Source organism: Vicugna pacos, unplaced genomic scaffold (genome assembly GCF_048564905.1).
Source record: "Vicugna pacos unplaced genomic scaffold, VicPac4 scaffold_19, whole genome shotgun sequence".
Taxonomy (NCBI): Eukaryota; Metazoa; Chordata; class Mammalia; order Artiodactyla; family Camelidae; genus Vicugna; species Vicugna pacos.
Window position 1 is genome coordinate 49,262,386 of NW_027328740.1, and position 15,588 is coordinate 49,277,973.

The 15,588-nt window shown below is 45.8% G+C and overlaps 1 long non-coding RNA gene across 1 annotated transcript; it reads left to right on the forward strand.

Moving 5' to 3' along the window:
* Positions 1 to 341: 341 nt before the first annotated feature.
* On the forward strand, positions 342 to 5,277 carry LOC140692982 (uncharacterized). Its single transcript, XR_012068630.1, has 3 exons — positions 342 to 468; positions 3,658 to 3,730; positions 5,104 to 5,277. It is a non-coding gene; the product is annotated as an uncharacterized lncRNA (long non-coding RNA).
* The last annotated feature ends 10,311 nt before the right edge of the window (positions 5,278 to 15,588 follow it).

Genomic DNA, 15,588 nt, shown 5'->3' on the forward strand with positions numbered 1-15,588 from the left:
CATCTCTCATCAATGTGTTCGCATCTCTCCTCAATCCGTGCAGCCATGTTTTCGGCCAGCTTCTCTTCGTGTCTCCCATAAAGTCGACTTCAACAGGACTGGGCAAGTCTGAAAGGACCTCGGAGCCTCTCCAGTAAGCTGAAGACAGGCAGATCTTCCACTGTCTGCCCTTTCAGGTTCTGGAAACTGACCCGTGAACTCAGGTCTTTGGGCAGCAGCAGTATCTCAAACTGACACAGCTTCCCGGACCAAAGACCTAAGCCAAGCTCCACAGAGGGCGGCAGCCCCTCCATCGCACTGATCCACCCACAGAACTCTGCCCGGTTACCTAGGATCCACCAGCCACAACAAGCCTCGCGGTACACACCAACATTCCACCTGGAATCCAACCGCTAACTGCCATCCCCAATGGCTGCTGCATCTTGTCAGTGCTGGGGGAGGGGCTGCATCCGACGAGAGGTTCCTAAGGTAAATGTGATTCTACCCACTAGCGTCCCATGGGCCTTTGTTCTTCCCTCTTTCCTTTTGTTCAGATCTGTATGCACTGTAGCAACGGAGGCAAGTGTGTCCATTTTCAGTTGAATGTTTCACACGTCTTTAAACTTTCTAACAGTTCACAGTACACAGAGACCCACTAAGGGAAACTATTGTTCCTGTAATATGGGCACACCCGCAATACATAGCCGTCGGTTGATTTCTGCTGAAACACCCGCATTCACGGGACATCTATCCATTTGTTTCAAGGGGGCTGAAATTCCTAGGAATGATACAATCCCCAATGTGCACTTTACTGCCTGTCTCTTTTGATCTTAGTACACTTTTGCGGAGCTAATTTTCCTCGTTATAGGCTTGTGCCATTTCTTCTCCACGTAGTGTATTATATGGCATTCATTCATCCTGTTGGAAGACTTGCAAGTCTGTATCACGGACTAGGAAACCATTGGATTCCAAATCGGCATTTGGGTTAGGTCACGATATGCTCATATGAATCAATATTTACGAATATAAATGCACGCCTCTGATTTCCGAATACAGGTGTGCTGAGTACATTCAAGCCGCGATACTGGGTCGATGCGTACTGAATGATCCTTGACATCACCTTGAGTAATTTCTTTTGAATATTCATGTTACCCTACCCTTTTTGTGTTGTTTGTTTGTTTGATTCTTTCTTGGTCTGCTTCTCGTTTGCTTTGCAAACACGTCAGGCCATGCATCTCTCCGTTTGCTTCCAACAGAGAGTCATATAAGCTGACTCCCTTAAGAGAGTGCTTCCAATCCCCTATGATTTCCTGCTTCCCTCTCCCATCTTTAGGGTTTTGATGTCCTCCTTGCCTTCTTCTTGTTTCTTCTTTTCCACTCATGCTCTTCTTGCATTTCCAATAAGGGTTTTCTTCTTTCCATTTCATCTTGCTGCTTATCCCTTCAGGGGAGAATCCTCAACCTTTCTTTTAGGATAAGTTTCGAACTGCTGAATTCTTTTAAGATTTGCAGGTCTGTGGCATTCTCTAGCTCTGCTGTTATTAGAAATGGTGGTCATGTGGCATAGGCTACCCTAGATGGCAGCATTTTGCCATTCAAGCTATGGTCTATGTCCTGGCACTCCTCCCTGTCCTGCAATATTGCTGCTGAGATAGCAGCTGAAACCCCTCTGGAGGTTCTCTTGTGACTATGTTGCTTTCCTCCAGGCGCATTTTAAATCACTGGGATGCTCATGAACTTTGTTGATTTGGATCATACAGCTGCTGCTAAGTCTATTGGGATTCCACCTCTTTTGGACGCTGTGTACTTCCTGAATTCGCCTAGATGATTCTATCTTGGCTTTCAGCAAGTTTCAGTCTGATTTTTCTACACATAACTTTTCAAACATTGTTTGTTTCTTTATCTCTTGCTTTTCCATCTGGGACTCTTTCGAATTTTAGTCTTTCATGCCTTGTCTTCAACCAGGATTCAACAGCAATGTTTTCATTGGTTTGCACTTGCTTTCCTATGTGTGCTTCTGACCGAGGGATTTCTGTTCCCCTGTCTTCAAAGTCATTCACGCGTCCCTCTGCAATATCTCGTCTGCTTAGGACGGAATGTTAGCCCTGATATTTTCTCATCCACTGAGTTTTCTGATATTATTTGGCTCGTCTTTAGGCTTTCTCTTCCCCTTTTCTGGTATTCTGCCTTTTGTGATTCTGAGACACTGTTGTTCTTCAGTGTTTCCCTCACCTCCATTTTCAATACTTGCTCTGGAGAGCGTTTTGCAGTCTAGTTGTCTGAAAGCTTATCTTTAGGGCCTTCAATCTCTTTGGAACTGAAAATGGTACTTCCTTTTCCTTTTACTGTATTTCTTCATCTCTACTGGTCAGGTAATTTCAGGTATCTAATGTAGACTTCTAGGGCTTGGTTAAGTGAAAACTTTAGACACTTGGCTCTACACAATTGCATGGGATTTCTGTGAGGACAAATTTTCCTAGACATTGATGCCATGTCCTGTTCCTGTGTGTGTTGTCTGGTCTATCTCCAATTGCTGGTGTTGCCTTTGTTGTGATGAACCCCCCATACTATTTCGATTAGGATAACCTCATTTTGATTACGCTTATCTCACAAATCTGAAAGAGCACAGGACACTTCCTCTGGTGGAAATGGAGCTTCTAAAGGTTCTCAGCTCTGCATTCTACTCTCTGTTATTTTGGAGTGTTTCCAGAAGAGCAGAGTGTGAGTGCGCTTGTGCTTTGTAGTGCCACGGGAATGTCCCACTGAAACCAGTTCTTCCAAGAGCTTCTCTGTCTACAGAAACACCAGTGGAAGCATATCTATGGATGTCACACATCAGGGCCTGCTGGAATGATCCCGCAGCCCGAACTTGGTGTCCTCGCTGCCGAACCGTGCCGGTGCCATCCAAAATGTAGCATCCGCTTTTGAGAGATAAACTGAAGGAAATCCTTCCTCTTCTCACGCTGTGGTCTTGGACCACACTTCCTTGTCCTCTCATCCTTGTGGCACGGGTGCACGAAGCCAACCACAGAGCTGTTGCACATCCTGTGCCTCAAACCAAACCATAATCACAGCCCAGGTTATGAATGTAGCAGATCCTAAGGCTTTTCATTCTGAATTCAAACCCAAGGCCCCCTGGATCCCTCAGACCCGATGCACAATATCTCTGATTCAGCCCCACACATGCTCTATTGGCAAAATGCCAAATTGGTCTCTGGTCCTGCAGATGCACTGGGTGTGGCCATGGGACATATCGATAATTTCAACTGCGCGCGCCAGGGTGGTTGCTTGCTCATTGGGGCCACAGGTCGGTTTGCTCTCTTGATAGGACCCACCACATCCCACAACGCACTCCAGATCCCTGAGACTCAGCGTGTGCCACCATCCGTAGCCCTATCCCTCCCTGAACGCTGCCTCTGCTACCTCAAATTTGGCAGCTCGGAGCTTGGTCTCAGAATCAACTGTGGGGATATTTTGCACTGTATTCTTTGAGATCTGTCAGCCAAGCATCTGCTGTGCACTCTTCTAACACTCAGCGCATCACCTTCAATCCCATGTCTCCTGTCCGCTTGAGAGTGTGCGTCCAAGTTAAAGAGAGTTTCACCTTTACTGCTCCATCAACAGGGCTCAGACCATGCACTGGTATCCATTCCCTGCTTTTCCTTCTCCTGCTTCCAGGTGTTCTGAGGCCTCATCCTGTCTTTGGAAGTAACAGACCTCTCTTCGGCAAGTGTCCTGTGCCAAGGGCTGGGTGAGTGGTTGTTTCCATTGCTGTGTTCATGGGAGCGAGTGAGCGCAGGTTGCACTGCTTCTCTGTCAACTGGGCATCGATGAATCAACACTTTCCAGATACATTTCACAGAAATGTGATTTCTTTTTATCTCTTTGTTTCTATACAGCCGTGGTGGGAGGGATTGTCTGAAGACTCCAGTTTTGACATTGTGTTGATATCTCATTTGCAGTCTTTAAAAATTTAATAGAATTGATATAAATGTTTTGGGAGTTATACGAAAATGAAGTTAGTTTCTGAAACATACTAAGTCGACCTAGAAGCCAGACTTGTCAATTTCGGTAACATTTTGTCAGCTCTAAGGAAAACATAGACAGATAGAATGCAAACTAGCAGTCCGAACTGTTAAAGGGGTCATGTCAGCTCTTTACTGTTGAAGCCTCCGAAACCAACAGGAACCATGAAATAACTAATGGAAACATGAAATAACCCCCAAGCTTGGATTCCCTTGTGCATGTAGTGCCCTTTACTCCCGATGACACCTACTGGTCAATGTTGGCATTTCAAGGTGTAACATCCCTCTCAAGGAAAATACAAGAGGAAACGAACTAAATATATACATTTAGCTTTGAATCCAAAGAACCTAGAGGCATTATAGCTATGAGAACCCTGCTGCAGCTATGCTAGGCTACTGAGAACCAGGTGTTCTTCTATCAGTGATGAGAACGCTTAATCATCCGATCATGTTGGGTAAAGCACTTGAATGCAACCAAGTCTGCACCCCCATGATAGATTGCCCCCGGGGGCTTGACTCAATTGAAAGACGGTCCACATAAGCTGTGTCTTTCATGTCATTGGCGACTTTTACAGTTCCGTTCACTATCTGACTTCTAATATTTACCTAGACTGTCTTGAAAAACGGAGGCCTAATACAGATTCAAGTTCAGTCAAAGATTCCCCTCACTTACCACACTCCCTTCACCCCAGAGAGGACATAATCCCAGCATTTGCTGAATCTAGCGGAAGGCCATCGTTTCTTTGTGGGAGCTAAGTATTCAATTCCTATCTATTTCATACGAGAGTATTTGACCTTTATGGGGTTCCCTGTTGTTCACAGAGGATGAAGCTAGAGGAACTCTGATTCTAGGAGGGGCTTGCTCTTCTCTTACTGGCTTCATTGCAGCTCAGGTACTGATCCCTCAAAATGGATGCCTGAGTGGAGGGGAGGGAAGAGCAAGTGCTTGATAGCTAGGCCCAAACCTGGGAAAAGGCTTACCTGGGCTTGGTGCACTTTGATCTGAATGGCTTGGAATTGCCCCTTGGGTCGTGTGGATTATCTGACCTCTTTCAAGAACATGAGCGTTTTTATCATCTCTGCCATCTCTTCTCTTTAGACGTCAGGGATCTTGGACCCGTTCTTGGAGCAGAGAATTGAGGAACTTCCTCCAGTCCACGGTGGCCCTCCGTAGGTTTCTGCTAGTATCAGCGAGGTTCAATATGTCTCATGAATGCCTTTCGAGCCTGCTATCCTCTACAGCTGTCTCCAGGCCAGTATTCTCTATTGTAGCAGAACATCTCTCATCAATGTGTTCGCATCTCTCCTCAATCCGTGCAGCCATGTTTTCGGCCAGCTTCTCTTCGTGTCTCCCATAAAGTCGACTTCAACAGGACTGGGCAAGTCTGAAAGGACCTCGGAGCCTCTCCAGTAAGCTGAAGACAGGCAGATCTTCCACTGTCTGCCCTTTCAGGTTCTGGAAACTGACCCGTGAACTCAGGTCTTTGGGCAGCAGCAGTATCTCGAACTGACACAGCTTCCCGGACCAAAGACCTAAGCCAAGCTCCACAGAGGGCGGCAGCCCCTCCATCGCACTGATCCACCCACAGAACTCTGCCCGGTTACCTAGGATCCACCAGCCACAACAAGCCTCGCGGTACACACCAACATTCCACCTGGAATCCAACCGCTAACTGCCATCCCCAATGGCTGCTGCATCTTGTCAGTGCTGGGGGAGGGGCTGCATCCGACGAGAGGTTCCTAAGGTAAATGTGATTCTACCCACTAGCGTCCCATGGGCCTTTGTTCTTCCCTCTTTCCTTTTGTTCAGATCTGTATGCACTGTAGCAACGGAGGCAAGTGTGTCCATTTTCAGTTGAATGTTTCACACGTCTTTAAACTTTCTAACAGTTCACAGTACACAGAGACCCACTAAGGGAAACTCTTGTTCCTGTAATATGGGCACACCCGCAATACATAGCCGTCGGTTGATTTCTGCTGAAACACCCGCATTCACGGGACATCTATCCATTTGTTTCAAGGGGGCTGAAATTCCTAGGAATGATACAATCCCCAATGTGCACTTTACTGCCTGTCTCTTTTGATCTTAGTACACTTTTGCGGAGCTACTTTTCCTTGTTATAGGCTTGTGCCATTTCTTCTCGACGTAGTGTAGAATATGGCATTCATTCATCCTGTTGGAAGACTTGCAAGTCTATATCACGGACTAGGAATCCATTGGATTCCAAATCGGCATTTGGGTTAGGTCACGATATGCTCATATGAATCAATATTTACGAATATAAATGCACGCCTCTGATTTCCGAATACAGGTGTGCTGAGTACATTCAAGCCGCGATACTGGGTCGATGCGTACTGAATGATCCTTGACATCACCTTGAGTAATTTCTTTTGAATATTCATGTTACCCTACCCTTTTTGTGTTGTTTGTTTGTTTGATTCTTTCTTGGTCTGCTTCTCGTTTGCTTTGCAAACACGTCAGGCCATGCATCTCTCCGTTTGCTTCCAACAGAGAGTCATATAAGCTGACTCCCTTAAGAGAGTGCTTCCAATCCCCTATGATTTCCTGCTTCCCTCTCCCATCTTTAGGGTTTTGATGTCCTCCTTGCCTTCTTCTTGTTTCTTCTTTTCCACTCATGCTCTTCTTGCATTTCCAATAAGGGTTTTCTTCTTTCCATTTCATCTTGCTGCTTATCCCTTCAGGGGAGAATCCTCAACCTTTCTTTTAGGATAAGTTTCGAACTGCTGAATTCTTTTAAGATTTGCAGGTCTGTGGCATTCTCTAGCTCTGCTGTTATTAGAAATGGTGGTCATGTGGCATAGGCTACCCTAGATGGCAGCATTTTGCCATTCAAGCTATGGTCTATGTCCTGGCACTCCTCCCTGTCCTGCAATATTGCTGCTGAGATAGCAGCTGAAACCCCTCTGGAGGTTCTCTTGTGACTATGTTGCTTTCCTCCAGGCGCATTTTAAATCACTGGGATGCTCATGAACTTTGTTGATTTGGATCATACAGCTGCTGCTAAGTCTATTGGGATTCCACCTCTTTTGGACGCTGTGTACTTCCTGAATTCGCCTAGATGATTCTATCTTGGCTTTCAGCAAGTTTCAGTCTGATTTTTCTACACATAACTTTTCAAACATTGTTTGTTTCTTTATCTCTTGCTTTTCCATCTGGGACTCTTTCGAATTTTAGTCTTTCATGCCTTGTCTTCAACCAGGATTCAACAGCAATGTTTTCATTGGTTTGTACTTGCTTTCCTATGTGTGCTTCTGACCGAGGGATTTCTGTTCCCCTGTCTTCAAAGTCATTCACGCGTCCCTCTGCAATATCTCGTCTGCTTAGGACGGAATGTTAGCCCTGATATTTTCTCATCCACTGAGTTTTCTGATATTATTTGGCTCGTCTTTAGGCTTTCTCTTCCCCTTTTCTGGTATTCTGCCTTTTGTGATTCTGAGACACTGTTGTTCTTCAGTGTTTCCCTCACCTCCATTTTCAATACTTGCTCTGGAGAGCGTTTTGCAGTCTAGTTGTCTGAAAGCTTATCTTTAGGGCCTTCAATCTCTTTGGAACTGAAAATGGTACTTCCTTTTCCTTTTACTGTATTTCTTCATCTCTACTGGTCAGGTAATTTCAGGTATCTAATGTAGACTTCTAGGGCTTGGTTAAGTGAAAACTTTAGACACTTGGCTCTACACAATTGCATGGGATTTCTGTGAGGACAAATTTTCCTAGACATTGATGCCATGTCCTGTTCCTGTGTGTGTTGTCTGGTCTATCTCCAATTGCTGGTGTTGCCTTTGTTGTGATGAACCCCCCATACTATTTCGATTAGGATAACCTCATTTTGATTACGCTTATCTCACAAATCTGAAAGAGCACAGGACACTTCCTCTGGTGGAAATGGAGCTTCTAAAGGTTCTCAGCTCTGCATTCTACTCTCTGTTATTTTGGAGTGTTTCCAGAAGAGCAGAGTGTGAGTGCGCTTGTGCTTTGTAGTGCCACGGGAATGTCCCACTGAAACCAGTTCTTCCAAGAGCTTCTCTGTCTACAGAAACACCAGTGGAAGCATATCTATGGATGTCACACATCAGGGCCTGCTGGAATGATCCCGCAGCCCGAACTTGGTGTCCTCGCTGCCGAACCGTGCCGGTGCCATCCAAAATGTAGCATCCGCTTTTGAGAGATAAACTGAAGGAAATCCTTCCTCTTCTCACGCTGTGGTCTTGGACCACACTTCCTTGTCCTCTCATCCTTGTGGCACGGGTGCACGAAGCCAACCACAGAGCTGTTGCACATCCGGTGCCTCAAACCAAACCATAATCACAGCCCAGGTTATGAATGTAGCAGATCCTAAGGCTTTTCATTCTGAATTCAAACCCAAGGCCCCCTGGATCCCTCAGACCCGATGCACAATATCTCTGATTCAGCCCCACACATGCTCTATTGGCAAAATGCCAAATTGGTCTCTGGTCCTGCAGATGCACTGGGTGTGGCCATGGGACATATCGATAATTTCAACTGCGCGCGCCAGGGTGGTTGCTTGCTCATTGGGGTCCCAGGTCGGTTTGCTCTCTTGATAGGACCCACCACATCCCACAACGCACTCCGGATCCCTGAGACTCAGCGTGTGCCACCATCCGTAGCCCTATCCCTCCCTGAACGCTGCCTCTGCTACCTCAAATTTGGCAGCTCGGAGCTTGGTCTCAGAATCAACTGTGGGGATATTTTGCACTGGATTCTTTGAGATCTGTCAGCCAAGCATCTGCTGTGCACTCTTCTAACACTCAGCGCATCACCTTCAATCCCATGTCTCCTGTCCGCTTGAGAGTGTGCGTCCAAGTTAAAGAGAGTTTCACCTTTACTGCTCCATCAACAGGGCTCAGACCATGCACTGGTATCCATTCCCTGCTTTTCCTTCTCCTGCTTCCAGGTGTTCTGAGGCCTCATCCTGTCTTTGGAAGTAACAGACCTCTCTTCGGCAAGTGTCCTGTGCCAAGGGCTGGGTGAGTGGATGTTTCCATTGCTGTGTTCATGGGAGCGAGTGAGCGCAGGTTGCACTGCTTCTCTGTCAACTGGGCATCGATGAATCAACACTTTCCAGATACATTTCACAGAAATGTGATTTCTTTTTATCTCTTTGTTTCTATACAGCCGTGGTGGGAGGGATTGTCCGAAGACTCCAGTTTTGACATTGTGTTGATATCTCATTTGCAGTCTTTAAAAATTTAATAGAATTGATATAAATGTTTTGGGAGTTATACGAAAATGAAGTTAGTTTCTGAAACATACTAAATCGACCTAGAAGCCAGACTTGTCAATTTCGGTAACATTTTGTCAGCTCTAAGGAAAACATAGACAGATAGAATGCAAACTAGCAGTCCGAACTGTTAAAGGGGTCATGTCAGCTCTTTACTGTTGAAGCCTCCGAAACCAACAGGAACCATGAAATAACTAATGGAAACATGAAATAACCCCCAAGCTTGGATTCCCTTGTGCATGTGGTGCCCTTTACTCCCGATGACACCTACTGGTCAATGTTGGCATTTCAAGGTGTAACATCCCTCTCAAGGAAAATACAAGAGGAAACGAACTAAATATATACATTTAGCTTTGAATCCAAAGAACCTAGAGGCATTATAGCTATGAGAACCCTGCTGCAGCTATGCTAGGCTACTGAGAACCAGGTGTTCTTCTATCAGTGATGAGAACGCTTAATCATCCGATCATGTTGGGTAAAGCACTTGAATGCAACCAAGTCTGCACCCCCATGATAGATTGCCCCCGGGGGCTTGACTCAATTGAAAGACGGTCCACATAAGCTGTGTCTTTCATGTCATTGGCGACTTTTACAGTTCCGTTCACTATCTGACTTCTAATATTTACCTAGACTGTCTTGAAAAACGGAGGCCTAATACAGATTCAAGTTCAGTCAAAGATTCCCCTCACTTACCACACTCCCTTCACCCCAGAGAGGACATAATCCCAGCATTTGCTGAATCTAGCGGAAGGCCATCGTTTCTTTGTGGGAGCTAAGTATTCAATTCCTATCTATTTCATACGAGAGTATTTGACCTTTATGGGGTTCCCTGTTGTTCACAGAGGATGAAGCTAGAGGAACTCTGATTCTAGGAGGGGCTTGCTCTTCTCTTACTGGCTTCATTGCAGCTCAGGTACTGATCCCTCAAAATGGATGCCTGAGTGGAGGGGAGGGAAGAGCAAGTGCTTGATAGCTAGGCCCAAACCTGGGAAAAGGCTTACCTGGGCTTGGTGCACTTTGATCTGAATGGCTTGGAATTGCCCCTTGGGTCGTGTGGATTATCTGACCTCTTTCAAGAACATGAGCGTTTTTATCATCTCTGCCATCTCTTCTCTTTAGACGTCAGGGATCTTGGACCCGTTCTTGGAGCAGAGAATTGAGGAACTTCCTCCAGTCCACGGTAGCCCTCCGTAGGTTTCTGCTAGTATCAGCGAGGTTCAATATGTCTCATGAATGCCTTTCGAGCCTGCTATCCTCTACAGCTGTCTCCAGGCCAGTATTCTCTATTGTAGCAGAACATCTGTCATCAATGTGTTCGCATCTCTCCTCAATCCGTGCAGCCATGTTTTCGGCCAGCTTCTCTTCGTGTCTCCCATAAAGTCGACTTCAACAGGACTGGGCAAGTCTGAAAGGACCTCGGAGCCTCTCCAGTAAGCTGAAGACAGGCAGATCTTCCACTGTCTGCCCTTTCAGGTTCTGGAAACTGACCCGTGAACTCAGGTCTTTGGGCAGCAGCAGTATCTCGAACTGACACAGCTTCCCGGACCAAAGACCTAAGCCAAGCTCCACAGAGGGCGGCAGCCCCTCCATCGCACTGATCCACCCACAGAACTCTGCCCGGTTACCTAGGATCCACCAGCCACAACAAGCCTCGCGGTACACACCAACATTCCACCTGGAATCCAACCGCTAACTGCCATCCCCAATGGCTGCTGCATCTTGTCAGTGCTGGGGGAGGGGCTGCATCCGACGAGAGGTTCCTAAGGTAAATGTGATTCTACCCACTAGCGTCCCATGGGCCTTTGTTCTTCCCTCTTTCCTTTTGTTCAGATCTGTATGCACTGTAGCAACGGAGGCAAGTGTGTCCATTTTCAGTTGAATGTTTCACACGTCTTTAAACTTTCTAACAGTTCACAGTACACAGAGACCCACTAAGGGAAACTCTTGTTCCTGTAATATGGGCACACCCGCAATACATAGCCGTCGGTTGATTTCTGCTGAAACACCCGCATTCACGGGACATCTATCCATTTGTTTCAAGGGGGCTGAAATTCCTAGGAATGATACAATCCCCAATGTGCACTTTACTGCCTGTCTCTTTTGATCTTAGTACACTTTTGTGGAGCTAATTTTCCTCGTTATAGGCTTGTGCCATTTCTTCTCGACGTAGTGTAGAATATGGCATTCATTCATCCTGTTGGAAGACTTGCAAGTCTATATCACGGACTAGGAATCCATTGGATTCCAAATCGGCATTTGGGTTAGGTCACGATATGCTCATATGAATCAATATTTACGAATATAAATGCACGCCTCTGATTTCCGAATACAGGTGTGCTGAGTACATTCAAGCCGCGATACTGGGTCGATGCGTACTGAATGATCCTTGACATCACCTTGAGTAATTTCTTTTGAATATTCATGTTACCCTACCCTTTTTGTGTTGTTTGTTTGTTTGATTCTTTCTTGGTCTGCTTCTCGTTTGCTTTGCAAACACGTCAGGCCATGCATCTCTCCGTTTGCTTCCAACAGAGAGTCATATAAGCTGACTCCCTTAAGAGAGTGCTTCCAATCCCCTATGATTTCCTGCTTCCCTCTCCCATCTTTAGGGTTTTGATGTCCTCCTTGCCTTCTTCTTGTTTCTTCTTTTCCACTCATGCTCTTCTTGCATTTCCAATAAGGGTTTTCTTCTTTCCATTTCATCTTGCTGCTTATCCCTTCAGGGGAGAATCCTCAACCTTTCTTTTAGGATAAGTTTCGAACTGCTGAATTCTTTTAAGATTTGCAGGTCTGTGGCATTCTCTAGCTCTGCTGTTATTAGAAATGGTGGTCATGTGGCATAGGCTACCCTAGATGGCAGCATTTTGCCATTCAAGCTATGGTCTATGTCCTGGCACTCCTCCCTGTCCTGCAATATTGCTGCTGAGATAGCAGCTGAAACCCCTCTGGAGGTTCTCTTGTGACTATGTTGCTTTCCTCCAGGCGCATTTTAAATCACTGGGATGCTCATGAACTTTGTTGATTTGGATCATACAGCTGCTGCTAAGTCTATTGGGATTCCACCTCTTTTGGACGCTGTGTACTTCCTGAATTCGCCTAGATGATTCTATCTTGGCTTTCAGCAAGTTTCAGTCTGATTTTTCTACACATAACTTTTCAAACATTGTTTGTTTCTTTATCTCTTGCTTTTCCATCTGGGACTCTTTCGAATTTTAGTCTTTCATGCCTTGTCTTCAACCAGGATTCAACAGCAATGTTTTCATTGGTTTGCACTTGCTTTCCTATGTGTGCTTCTGACCGAGGGATTTCTGTTCCCCTGTCTTCAAAGTCATTCACGCGTCCCTCTGCAATATCTCGTCTGCTTAGGACGGAATGTTAGCCCTGATATTTTCTCATCCACTGAGTTTTCTGATATTATTTGGCTCGTCTTTAGGCTTTCTCTTCCCCTTTTCTGGTATTCTGCCTTTTGTGATTCTGAGACACTGTTGTTCTTCAGTGTTTCCCTCACCTCCATTTTCAATACTTGCTCTGGAGAGCGTTTTGCAGTCTAGTTGTCTGAAAGCTTATCTTTAGGGCCTTCAATCTCTTTGGAACTGAAAATGGTACTTCCTTTTCCTTTTACTGTATTTCTTCATCTCTACTGGTCAGGTAATTTCAGGTATCTAATGTAGACTTCTAGGGCTTGGTTAAGTGAAAACTTTAGACACTTGGCTCTACACAATTGCATGGGATTTCTGTGAGGACAAATTTTCCTAGACATTGATGCCATGTCCTGTTCCTGTGTGTGTTGTCTGGTCTATCTCCAATTGCTGGTGTTGCCTTTGTTGTGATGAACCCCCCATACTATTTCGATTAGGATAACCTCATTTTGATTATGCTTATCTCACAAATCTGAAAGAGCACAGGACACTTCCTCTGGTGGAAATGGAGCTTCTAAAGGTTCTCAGCTCTGCATTCTACTCTCTGTTATTTTGGAGTGTTTCCAGAAGAGCAGAGTGTGAGTGCGCTTGTGCTTTGTAGTGCCACGGGAATGTCCCACTGAAACCAGTTCTTCCAAGAGCTTCTCTGTCTACAGAAACACCAGTGGAAGCATATCTATGGATGTCACACATCAGGGCCTGCTGGAATGATCCCGCAGCCCGAACTTGGTGTCCTCGCTGCCGAACCGTGCCGGTGCCATCCAAAATGTAGCATCCGCTTTTGAGAGATAAACTGAAGGAAATCCTTCCTCTTCTCACGCTGTGGTCTTGGACCACACTTCCTTGTCCTCTCATCCTTGTGGCACGGGTGCACGAAGCCAACCACAGAGCTGTTGCACATCCTGTGCCTCAAACCAAACCATAATCACAGCCCAGGTTATGAATGTAGCAGATCCTAAGGCTTTTCATTCTGAATTCAAACCCAAGGCCCCCTGGATCCCTCAGACCCGATGCACAATATCTCTGATTCAGCCCCACACATGCTCTATTGGCAAAATGCCAAATTGGTCTCTGGTCCTGCAGATGCACTGGGTGTGGCCATGGGACATATCGATAATTTCAACTGCGCGCGCCAGGGTGGTTGCTTGCTCATTGGGGCCACAGGTCGGTTTGCTCTATTGATAGGACCCACCACATCCCACAACGCACTCCAGATCCCTGAGACTCAGCGTGTGCCACCATCCGTAGCCCTATCCCTCCCTGAACGCTGCCTCTGCTACCTCAAATTTGGCAGCTCAGAGCTTGGTCTCAGAATCAACTGTGGGGATATTTTGCACTGGAATCTTTGAGATCTGTCAGCCAAGCATCTGCTGTGCACTCTTCTAACACTCAGCGCATCACCTTCAATCCCATGTCTCCTGTCCGCTTGAGAGTGTGCGTCCAAGTTAAAGAGAGTTTCATCTTTACTGCTCCATCAACAGGGCTCAGACCATGCACTGGTATCCATTCCCTGCTTTTCCTTCTCCTGCTTCCAGGTGTTCTGAGGCCTCATCCTGTCTTTGGAAGTAACAGACCTCTCTTCGGCAAGTGTCCTGTGCCAAGGGCTGGGTGAGTGGATGTTTCCATTGCTGTGTTCATGGGAGCGAGTGAGCGCAGGTTGCACTGCTTCTCTGTCAACTGGGCATCGATGAATCAACACTTTCCAGATACATTTCACAGAAATGTGATTTCTTTTTATCTCTTTGTTTCTATACAGCCGTGGTGGGAGGGATTGTCTGAAGACTCCAGTTTTGACATTGTGTTGATATCTCATTTGCAGTCTTTAAAAATTTAATAGAATTGATATAAATGTTTTGGGAGTTATACGAAAATGAAGTTAGTTTCTGAAACATACTAAACCGACCTAGAAGCCAGACTTGTCAATTTCGGTAACATTTTGTCAGCTCTAAGAAAAAAATAGACAGATAGAATGCAAACTAGCAGTCCGAACTGTTAAAGGGGTCATGTCAGCTCTTTACTGTTGAAGCCTCCGAAACCAACAGGAACCATGAAATAACTAATGGAAACATGAAATAACCCCCAAGCTTGGATTCACTTGTGCATGTGGTGCCCTTTAGTCCCGATGACATCTACTGGCCAATGTTGGCATTTCAAGGGGTAACATCACTCTCTAGGAAAATACAAGAGGAAACAAACCAAATATATACATTTAGGTTTGAATCCAAAAGGACCTAGAGGTATTATAGCTAGGAGAACCCTGCTGCAGTTATGCTAGTCTATTGAGAACCAGGTGTTCTTCTATCAGTGATGAGAACGCTTAATCATCCCATCATGTTGGGTAAAGCCATTTAACGCAACCAAGTCTGCACCGCATGATATAGTGCCCCCGGGGGCTTGACTCAAGTGAAAGACGATCCACATAAGCTGTGTCTTTAATATAATTGGCGAGTTTTACAGTACAGTTCACTTTCTGACTTGTACTATTTAACTATACTGTCTGGAAAAACTGAGGCCTTATACAGATTCAAGTTCAGTCAATGATTCCCCTCACTTACCACACTCCCTTCACCCCAGGGAAGACATAAACACAACATTTGCTGAATCTAGCGGAAGGACATCGTTTCTAGGTGTGAGCTAAGTATTCAATTCCTATCTAGTTCAGCTGAGACTATTTGACTTTAAAGAGTTCAGTGTTTTTCACAGAGTGTGAAGCGGGAAGAAATCTGATTCTTGGAGGGGCGTGCTCCTCTCATAACGGCTTCATTGCAGCTCAGGTACTGATCCTTCAAAATGGATGCCTGAGTGGCTGGGAGGGAAGGGCAAGTGCTTGCTAGCTAGGCCCAAACCTGGGAAAAGGTTTACCTGGGCTTGGTGAATTCTGGTCTGAGTCGCTTGGGAAGGCCC